The sequence below is a fragment of the Alligator sinensis genome, unplaced genomic scaffold (assembly GCF_000455745.1).
Source record: "Alligator sinensis unplaced genomic scaffold, ASM45574v1 scaffold1651_1, whole genome shotgun sequence".
NCBI lineage: Eukaryota > Metazoa > Chordata > Crocodylia > Alligatoridae > Alligator > Alligator sinensis.
The window spans coordinates 65,214-76,299 of record NW_005843334.1 but is presented as its reverse complement, the minus strand read 5'-3'; the positions used below and the strand labels follow the sequence as shown (position 1 = coordinate 76,299).

The following is an 11,086-nucleotide window of genomic DNA, read 5'->3' as shown; positions in this document are numbered from 1 at the left end:
AAAAAAAGGGTGGGGGGGGGGGGGGAAAGGGGCCGAAGGCTGCAAAGGTGGGAGGGGGAAGATACAAGGGGGTTAAGCGGGGGAGGGGGCAATCTGTCCGTCCCTTCACCTCCTCCACACTACCTGCCAGCTATCTTCTGTGCCCTACTTCCTACCCCCACTGCTCCTTCTACTACCTGTCCACTTACAGCCTCCCCCACCACTTGCCCTATGATTGGCGACACATAGGGTATGCGTATGGGTGCACATGCATCCCCTGATCTTGGCGGTGCAACCCCTGCAAAAAGCGCTGCTGGCCAATGCCACCACCGGCAGCTGAGAGAGCCCACCACTCATCACCCCGACAACCCTCTGGCCACCTGCTTGCTGCTCACTGACGCCACGCCTCCGCCGCTACCACTGCCTGTGGGAGTTCGCTGTGCCCCGCCAGCCTCTGGAGACATGCGGTGTTCATGTGCCCCTGACACTGCCTCCACCACCAGTGTCATCTTGTTGCAACAAAAAAGGAGCTCACAGCATACTGGGTTGTATTAATAGGAGTGTCACCTACAAATCAAGGGAAATGTCTCTTTCACTCTATTAAGCACTGGTGAAGCCACCCCTGGAGTCCAGTTTTTGGCCTTGCACTTCAAGATGGATGTGGACAACTAGAAAAAGTCCAAAAAGAGCAACAGAAAGGTTACAAACCTGGGAAGCATGAGTTATGAGGACAAGTCAAAAGAACTAAGGTTACTTAGACTAGAGAAGAGAGGGCTGTCCCCTGGATGCCCACGCAATACTCTTATATTTTTCCCCAGTAACAATACCAGTCTTCAAAATACCCAAATAGTAATCATAGAGTGGATGGAGATGGGATTTTCTCTGTGGCCATAGGGAGGACAGGACTAGGAGCAATGAACTCAAGCTGTAAAAGAGGAAATTGAGGTTGGAGGTTATGAAGAAGTTGCTGACTATGAGCGTGGTCAAACACTGGAAAAGGCTACCTAGAGAAGTTGCAGAACTCCATGAATGGAGTTCTGCATTCCAAACTTCCATTTCCATGAAAGGACATACACTGGGCTGGGGTGGTTTAGTCAGGGATGGTCCTGCCTTGATCAGGGGACATTGAGAGGTCCCTTCCAGCCCTTCTTTCCTGTGATTTTTATTATACATGTCCAAAATTAACCAGTAAAGCCTGTTCTCTTCCTTGTCCCAGGGAAAACATCATTGCTCTGCCTTTGGGGGCAACAGAGGAGGCAGACATCCCAGCCTCATGAGTCACAGTTTGCCTCTTTTTGTAGTACTTGCCTTTCAGTGTTTGGTGGTATTGGCAAGCAGTGGTCCGCTACTACTGCATTCTTGAGAAATCCAAAATCTAGATCTAGGCTTGGCAGAATTCAACTTTTATTTTTTAATAATTCTGATGGCTAAAATGCATGTTGATTTTTAAGCATTTATTTTTGCTTTATAGCCATTGGCAGTTTCAGGTTTGGGTGACATTAGGGGTGTGGGGGGCAGACAATTTAGTAACAAGAGTATACTGATAAAAAAAAAAATCTCTTTTTTTTTAAATCACATATGAAAATATACATAGTAAATATCCATAAATCACTAAATCACAGCTGCTTTAAATCATTTTGTTCATTCATCAGGAAAGAGTCTCATGGGTACTCCCACAGCTCCAGGACCATGGGTTGGGGACAGAAGCAGCTACAGCCCTCAACCCCCAAGGTTTAGTCAGCCCTGGCTGGCCGGTGCAAGACCCTGCTGTCACTGGGCTGGAGCCTTAAATATTCCCTACGCCCTACCCTGCCCTCTGAGTAAGGATTTTAGAGCCTGTTATCTCCCTCCAGCTGCTTCCTGCAGGTGTGAAGGAGCAACTAATTGTTTAATTGCTGCATCATTAGGCAGGAAGGGGCAGCTAACTGCTTAATAAATGAGTCATTAGGCTGCAAGGTTTTCCTCTTATATCTCTCTGCCCTCTCTCTCTCCACTAACAGGGGTAAGAGTTCCCTTTTACAGTCCCTTTTCTATAAATGTTGATTATTACCAATAGAAATAGCTTTCCATCAGCCTGTGAGAGTGAACTGACATCATTGTTCATTGAAGTTTATGGATTAAAAAAAAAAAAAAAGAGATTGAATTCTACCAAGCCTATCTATAGCACAGTACAGCAAAACCCATTGCAGACTAGCAGAGATGAAACTGGAGTCAGAAGCCAGGCTCATGAAGTATTCCAGTGGAGGATTTTCCCCTTACAGTATATTTTCTAGTTTGGAACCATGGGACATATCTAGACAAGCCTGGATGTTTGGGGCCCTGGGCACAAGTAGTGGCAGTGCTGCTACTTGTCCCCAGAGAATGCCCCTTCCACCTGCATTTTGGTGTGCAGAAAGTTACCCTGGGAGTAGCAGGGGAGGCTGAGGCCAGCACTGTGCTGGGGCCAGCAGCCTTACCTGGGGTCTTCGGGGCCTCCTGGGGCTGCAGAAGTGGGGATTCTGCTGCACAGAGCCTGGCTGGCACTTGGAGCATGGTGCCAGGCAGCTGAGCTCTACTCTCGAGCAGCAACTACTGCCCATGCATGGAACTGCTCCATGTTTTTTTGGGCCCTGGATATGCAGGGGTTAACACACAACCCCCCCAAACACAAAACCAAACCTGCAGGACAAAAGAGCAGAGCAGCACACACAGGCAGCTTAGAGAACATCTAAAATGTGTGGTATGTGGCACCGCAGAGGTGTTTGCATTGCCACTTACTGCATGACCGCTCTCGTCTGGATGCGGCCACATCAGGGAACTTACACCATTTCTCCTTGCCAGCTCTTCCATGGGCTGGCAGATCTCACAGCAAGTTTGTTAGAGCAGCACAGCAGGAAAACGAGCACCTTATCCCTGTGCATCTTGTCTCAGTGCTGCCTCCCTCCCATGCCACCATCAGTGATATAGTCATTTCCCCGCCACCCCCTGAGGGCGAGAAGGAGCAGTAATGATAATGAGGAAGATCCACCATTACAATGAGAACCTCTGCAGGGATGAGTAGAAACCTTCAGCTACTGACCATCACTAAAAGGAACGAGCTCCTGCATCTCCATTAGTCTACTGCAAACAGACATCACTTTTCTCTGGCTCTCTCCTCAGGAAGAGACAGAAAACTGCAGGTGTCCTCAGCGGGGGGGGGCCTGCAGCCAAGTAGTGGCTCCCAGAACAGTGGGAAGGAAAATGAATGGAGCTCTGACTGCCCTGAGAAAAGAAATCCCTGGAAAATGGTGCATTTTGCCACATCTGGGCATATGTCTCTATCACAGTGGGTTGTAGCTTCTACCTGCTGCAACATGAGATGGGGACTTTACAATTCCTTCCACAAGACAGTTCAGGCATTTTTATCCTCTCCTTTGGTGAGAATAAAAAGGGGAAAAGAAAGAGCCATTAAATGGTGATATTTTCATTGTTCAAATGAATCCATTTGGCAACTTTTCTGAAATGCCCGACTGACGACTACAAAAAACAAGCCTGTTGTGGGATTAGCATGTACCCAGTTTCAAGACATGCCAGGTACAATGCCTGTGGAGAAACACCGATGCAGTCGGTGGGCAGATATTTAACTGTCAGTGCCCCTATGTGAATGCTGGATGTAGACATCAGGAATCAACCACATACCTGTAAAGCCTTGTATATGCAGAGGACCTGATAAATGCAGAGAAGTCAAGTGATACTTGCCTCAGTCTTTGTAACTTGCAGTTTGGATGTTTCACCCACTCACACAGCTGCCTCATTACAGGAATTTTCATTAAAGTACCACACAGATCCAAATCTATCAGGCTCCAGTGGATGGAAAACACAGTGGCAAGATCCTCCCAACTAGCTTCTGTGAGTTCAAACCAATGCAGTCTGCAGGAGAAAGAAACAGGCAGAAGAGATCACATCCGAATCTGGAATCAGCACAGCCATCCTAAGTAACCACACCCAACAGCCCCTTTCCCAGACCAGTTAGCGTCCTAGGTCCTGTGCTAAGGACCGCTCCGTTGTCAATGAACAAGTCTTGAAGGAACTTTCTGCTCTATCTCCAGTGCTTGCGTTTCAGCTTTGAATGATCAGCACTGAGAAGGGCCCATTTTCAGCTGCAAGCTCCACTTGGTGAGCTATGAGAAATAAGGGCCAGGGTCAAACTTAGTCTGTAAACACCCATTCACTGGCCAGCCACAACTCAGCATGGGCAAAAATCTGACCTTTGCATCCTGCCCCATCAGCTCTTGACCAAGCAGATTGCTTTGGCACTGGTCACTCCTCAAATGATTGATCCCAATCAGAGAAGTCCTGTGGCTACAGGGAGGCTGCTGGAGGAGATACTTGACAAAACAGAAGAACCAGGCTCCAAGAAGGGAGCTGGAGACCCTGCTCCTCCACATCCCCGACACTAGCTCTTCTTCTCCCTACAGGATGTAGCCATCTCCTGGCTCTGCCCCTCCCAGCACCTCTCAGCCCTGAGTGTCAGCAGGGAAGCAGGTGCCAAGCCCAGCACGGGCAGCATCATACCCACTTTTCCACTGAGACCAGGGATTAGAGTGGGAGAGAGATAGAAAGGGGAAGAGGCCCCAAGCAAGAAAGATGCCCAAACTTGGGGAAAAGAAGAGCCCTTGACAGGGGCCAAATTGGGAGCCTGTTGGCAGGGGCTTGTCTAGAGACTCTGGTGGGATTACAGACATAATTTTACTGGGAATAAAGGAAAAAACAGAAGAGTAAAAAGAAGCACTGCTGAGAGAGCTGACAGCCACCAGCTGAGTAGGTAACCCTGGAACAGGTTAGCTTTGTACCTCCAAGACAATTCCCAACCATAGCTGTTACATATTGATACTTTTCCTTCCCCAGAGAAGTCCACTAGAAAAAATGGAGTATGACAGTTCTTTACCCACTGAAGTGCAATAAGATTTTGCAGCTTGTAGATATTTCACCCCCCAAACCTCAGATGTGATGATATTGGGATCACTTTGCCAGAAAAGATGGGAAGTCTCAAACATTTCATAAAAATCAGAGTAGAAAAAGGCTGCGATGGTCATTCAGTCCACCCTTCTACATGTTTGCTAGATTTCACCTTACTAAACTATTCCAGAATTATTCCCATCTCATACCATATTCTAAACTTCAGGAGTCCCCAAACACACCCCAACATGAACACATGCCCACCCCCGCAAATGGGCGGGTGCACACACACACTTGCCTGTCTGCAGCTGCCCACCCATGCACAGATCCACTGGATGTCCTGGCCTCCAATCACCCTGCCCCAAGCAACTCCTTGTTGGGGCAAGCTGGGACGTACCCAGAAAGGAGAGGCGCAGCAAATTCCTGGGCATTTACTGATATTTTTAAAAGGTGCCCGGATGGAGATGTGAGGACCCAAAAAGAGGACACAGTGAGGGAAACCCTAGTCAACATCCTTTCTGTAATGGGGAGCCCAAAGCTGGGTCCAATACTCCAGATGTGGTCACCCATACCAAATACAGGGGAATAATACTTTCCCTCAATCTCCTGAGAACTCTCCTGCTAATGCAGCCCAGTATGCCATTAGCTTTCTGCACAACAAGGGCACACTGTTAGCTCATATTCATCTTATTGCCCACTGTTAGCCCCAGGTGCTTTTCTACAGAGCTGTGGCTTAGCCAGTTGGTTCCCAGCCGGTTCTGGTGCATGGGATTGTTCCTTCCTAAGTGCAGGATTTTGCACTTGTCCTTATTAAAAGGACAAGTGTAGTAGAGTCTGAACATAAATGAAAGAAATATAAAACTATTACATAAAAAGGGAAGGGGTGGGGCACCAACATCACCCTGATATGTAATAACAGGAGCATGGCATGCTAGATGTATAATAAAATAATCCTTTCATTCAGCTCAAGTAAGGTCACAACAGTACTGGGTCCAGCTATAGAATATCTAGAACAACAGCAGTAGTAAGAAGATATTTTAAAAGGAAAGAAATTACATACTGTAACTTCTTTGGTTTACAGTTTGAATCCTTCAATGCTTGACAGAGCGGGTAAATAGGCGAATGCTTTGGTTCTTCCCTGAAATACAAAAGAAAACAAAACACATATGCACCACACACATACACACACATCAAACATGCTTGTTAATCTCCATGGATTACTTTTAATTATATTTTTTCAACAATTAATGCCCTTTTATAAGATGCGATCATACATTACCTTAGCCTTATAGAACAGCTTTAGTTCAATGCAAATCTTCCAAAACAAAACAATGTTCAATGCCAGATGTACTGGAGGATCCAGAAGCAAATAGCACATTCGTTTTAGATGGGGACACTGTGTAGCAAGCTCCAGGCTCAAGGGGTGGCTGTGACTCCCCCTGGTGGCCACACAGGTCCTGCTTCCCCCTGGATTACCGGATACCCTCCCCTTCTTCCCACCTTGATGCAATTCTTTAACTTGGAAAAGGGAGGCTGCCCGGGGGTGCCAGAAAGCACCCTCATCCACTAACAAGCTATGCCCAAGCATACTAAGAGTCTTAAAATAAAAATCTGTGGCCTCTGACCTTCCCTGTAGCCACAGTCATGCCTCACAGATGTTGTCGTCTAATCACTCAACCTTCCTGCAGCCTTGGCCTTGTGGTCTCCACACCTTTCCACTCACTGGGCCTCCTAGCCCAGGCCCACTGTGCTGGACCTAGTTTCAGCGCTCCAGCTCTTTTCACACCTTCTTTGGGTCAGGGTCCTTGGCCCCACTCCTCCCCTCCTCCTGCCACTGCTGTTCCCCTGCTCAGGCCCACTCTCAGGCCTCACCCCCCACTTCCACCCACTTTGTTGTCGCTGCCTCCAGGGAACAAGGCGCTGGCCTCGGCCCTCTCCCCCACCCCCAGTTCCGTCCCCTGTGTCCTCATCATCATGGTGATGGGCTGCCACCTGTCAGAATGCTTCTTCGTGCTCTGATTGGCTGTTTATCAGCCAATCAGAGCGTGAATAAAGCATTACAGACAGACAGACAGACTTGGGCTTTTATGACATTAGAATTAGGCAATCCACATTATATAGACATGGGCTTTTACAGAAATTATTCCAAAAGTGATCAAGAATGGTACACTCAGCCAAGAACCAAATATGACTGACATTACCCCTGCCTGCACCCCTGAATGAGCCGCTGGGCTCCGACTGTCCCACGACTTGGCCTGGCTTTTGCCTCATTCACCGAGAATGGGGCCTGGTTGGGCTAGGTCGTGGGACAACACCCACGGTGCAGGAGGGAGTGGATCAGCGGCAGATTTGCCCCTGTCCCTGCCCCTTTCCCCCCTGCACTGTGGGGGAGGGCTTTTCCTGGTGGGGGATGGGGGCAGGCTGCGCTTTGGGCAGGCGGCAAAGGCGCTGGGAGGGGGCTACAGGAGGGGCTGCAGCCACCCCAAAATTCACCATAGCCCCCGTAATCCCTTCCCAGCACAGCCTGGCTCAACACTTGCACCGGAAACAGCCCAGCTCTGCCCTGGCCCCAACCTGCAGCAGCCTGCAGCCCACCCTGCCCCATGTGCTGATCCAGGATCACGCAACTCCTATGTCCTCCCAGGGGAACACATAGTGCTGGTGCTGAGAAAGGGGGCTGAATGAGTGGGGGCTCGCATGCGGCCTTGCGCCCAGCCAATAACATGTCACCAGGGACGGGCAGGAAACATGCCTCTCCACCCCCCATCATTCAGACAGGTTGGGGTGGGGAGGTGCTGTGGTATGCTGCATGGGGCTGGCCCTGCCCAGCGTTCACCTCCCTCTCCCCCTCCCCTGGAGAAGAGGTGAATGGGCCAGGGGAGATGTTGCCACTGCGCCCTGGGGAACACACTGTTCCTTCCCTCCCAACCACATGTACCCACTATGACCTGTCTAACTGCCCCTGGGGGTATGCGTACCCACAGCTGACAACCCCTGGGCTAGGGGTATCCCATTTGAAAGGGTTTGGCAGTGGGCTAGGGGTTTCCCATTTCAAAGGGTTTGGCACTGTCTTGATATGTAACAAGGTATTTGGTGTGTGAAAACAGTGCTGCTGCCAGCTGTCCCTGGCTGTGATTCATTGTGGAGCATGCAGTTAAGAAATTTCTGTGCCTGGGGCCTGTCTCTGCCTGGGTCTGTTCATGATTCATTTGCAGTTTACAGTAAGTCAGCTCCAACCTCAGGGGAGCACATGGAGAGCCATTTTGAGGGCAGGCACAGGGGAACTTCTTGGGCAGGATATATTCAAGAGAAAGCAAATAGGGTGGGGAGAAAGGGGCCTGTCCCCTACTAATATACCACTAGATATTATTAGACAATCCACATTATACAGACATGAGCTTCTACAGAAAGTATTCCAAAAGTGATCAAGAATGGTACACCCAGCCAAAAGGCAAATATGACTGACATTACTTATTATCAGGGATCCAGGTTTTCTGTTTCTCATGAAAAAACAGAGTAAAACGTGGATTTCTCATTTTAGAGGAAGAAACCCATGGATTTTGCAGTCAGAGTTCCTGCTGGCAGACTTACAGTTTCTGCAGGTAAGTGCAGTGGGGTGGGGAGGAAATTGAGGCCCACATAGGGAGGGAGGGAGGGAGCTGGGCAGGGCTGGGGCTGGGGCTGCTGCCGAACCGAGCAGTGCATGGGGCTTGAGGCCACAATGAGCAGCTGCAGACACCAGGGGGGAGTGGGACAGGGCCACGGCCAGCTAGTCTGTGGCGCAGGGGGTGGGCAGGGCCAGTTCACCACTGCAGCTTGAAGTCCCTGGTGGGAAGAGGGAGCCTGTGCCCCTCAGATCTGTGCATGGGGCTGGGGTGGTGATGGGCACAGGCTGCCTGCTGCAGCCGAAGGCTCCCACCGGGCTGCCCTCCCCTGGAGCTGACAGGCATGACCTAGCACAGCACAGCAGAGCACAGCTGCACAGGAAAGTTGCTTGCCACTGCAAGCTCTGCACTGCCTGGACGACACATTCCCTTTGTGCATGGCAGCTTCAAGCGGCACAACCCCGCGACACTGCCCTCATTGCAGCCGTACGCACAGGAGGGACATTGCCCGGGCAGTGCAGAGCTCGCAGCAGCAAGCAGTTTCTTCATCTGGCTCCACTGTTCCCTGCAACACCAGGTTGTGCCTGCTGGGTTGCAGAAGCGCCGGGGGAGGGCAACTGGGCAGGAGACCATGTTCACAGTCTGCCCCCACCCCATGCACAGATCTGGGGGGCACGAGTCCCTCTGTCCTCCTGGGAAGTGCACGCTGAAGCGAGGAGCTGGCCCAGCATCCCCCTGAGCCCACAGCAGGCAGGCAGCAGGGGGGATCCAGGCTCTGCTCCACTGCAGCACCTGCCACCTCCTGCCAGGGGCAGTGGGCTGTGGACCTGGGTCCCTGACCAGTAGTCTTGACAGCCAAGGATCCCCCTCCGGCAGGGGAGCAGGGAGCAGGGGTGCATTTATGTTATGTGTAAAGCCACCTAGGGACTGACTTGTATTTTGGGATTAAAGAGGCAATCACTGAAGAGGAGAGCAGGCTGGGAATGATTGAAAACGGCTACTTGTTGGAGAATGTTAATTTACCAGTCTGAAACTTTCTACATGGATTCGTGTGCCTATTTTCTGAGGGAAGATTTCTCAGGTCCAGGAAGCAGTCTTTGGTTACAACCAGGAAATAGAGTTTGGTTAAAGCCAGAAAGACGAAGACACTCCGGAAAGGCCAGTAGCCCATGTTTCGGGTGCTCCCCTATGACCTGGGAGACAGAATGAAGTTCCTGTTCTAGCAAATTCAGAGCAACCATCCCCCAGGGGAGCGCACTGAGCCTCTGCCATAAGGACATGCCAAGAGAAGGAAGGGACTGACAGAAGATGGGTCTGTCCCATTTAAATGTGTTTGGCATCATTCCTGAGAGGAAAAAAGGCTTGTGACATGCGAATACTAATTCCTATCCAGCCCAGTGCAAAGGACACTGCTGTCAGCTGTCATCAGAAGAGTTTTCAGTTTGGGGAGTGTGAGGAAGATCTGTGCTTGAGGCCAACCTCTGCCCGCTTCTGTTCGTGACTCGTGCACTTTGCAAAATGAAGTGGCTCCAACCTCAGCGGAACAGAGGGAGATCCTGTCTGAGTGCAGCCAAAGAGAAACTTTTGTGTGGGGTGTGTTCAAGAAACAGTAAATAGGATTGAGAGTGGGATAACGACCTTAAGTCCCAACAAACTAGTTAATATATTAATTGTATTATCATAATAGTAATAGGCAATGTGTATTATACAGGAATGGACATTTACATCAACTAATGTATAGTTGAGCAAGAATGTACTGCATAAACTAGCTGTATCCATTACCAAGTATCAGTTAGGGGAATAAAATCCCCTCTGACACACCCAGAAGCCAAACACGACTGACATCACTGATTATTGTTTGTCTTCTGATAAGCGAGTGAACAGAGTCCTGGTGAAAGAATCATGGATGTTCAATACAATATGCTTCTTACCTTCCTTCCCTTCTCTTAGTTTGGCAGCAGCATCTCTGAGATTGATCAGAATGAAGTCTTCTATACTCACATCAACTGCATCATCTCCAGCATAGAATTGTATAAGGAGGTTCGTAGTATCTATCCTGTCAGCGTTTTCCAGATGCCCTCAGGGAATTTTATCTTTCCTTTTATCTTTCCCTTTAAAGTCAATGTGTAATGATTTGTCTTTAAACCTTTTGAAGTTTTCCTGGGTGAGATCGTCGAGGGCATGCAAGAGCAAGTCGCTTATTTGGCTGCTTCAGTTTTCCATCATTTCCATCAGCAAACAAAACTAAAATGCAATGGAACATCCAAAGTGAGTATGTAATACAGTATAAAATATTGTGCCTTTTATAGAGGGAATGAAGTGTCACCTAGAAGTAAAATAATTCCTTCTCATCCACCCCACTCACAAGCAGGTGAATCAAGTGTCTCTCAACAACTTGACCATCAGGATGCATCGCTGGTATATTCTCAGTCAGACACATTTGACTGCAGCCAGCCTCTTGTATGATCAGGACAATATTATTTTTGCTCTTTACTCATGATGATTACACTGAGACAGGCAATGACAGTCCATGTTTTACTCAAGGTGAGCAAGCCCATGAAATCCAGCCATAACAGATTAAACCA

General features: G+C 49.2%; 1 long non-coding RNA gene across 1 annotated transcript; it reads right to left on the bottom strand.

The window, feature by feature from the left end:
• Positions 1 to 3,704: 3,704 nt before the first annotated feature.
• On the bottom strand, positions 3,705 to 10,728 carry LOC112548629. Its single transcript, XR_003092288.1, has 3 exons — positions 10,433 to 10,728; positions 5,957 to 6,034; positions 3,705 to 3,867 (listed from the first exon to the last, which is right to left on the bottom strand). It is a non-coding gene; the product is annotated as an uncharacterized LOC112548629 (long non-coding RNA).
• Positions 10,729 to 11,086: the final 358 nt, after the last annotated feature.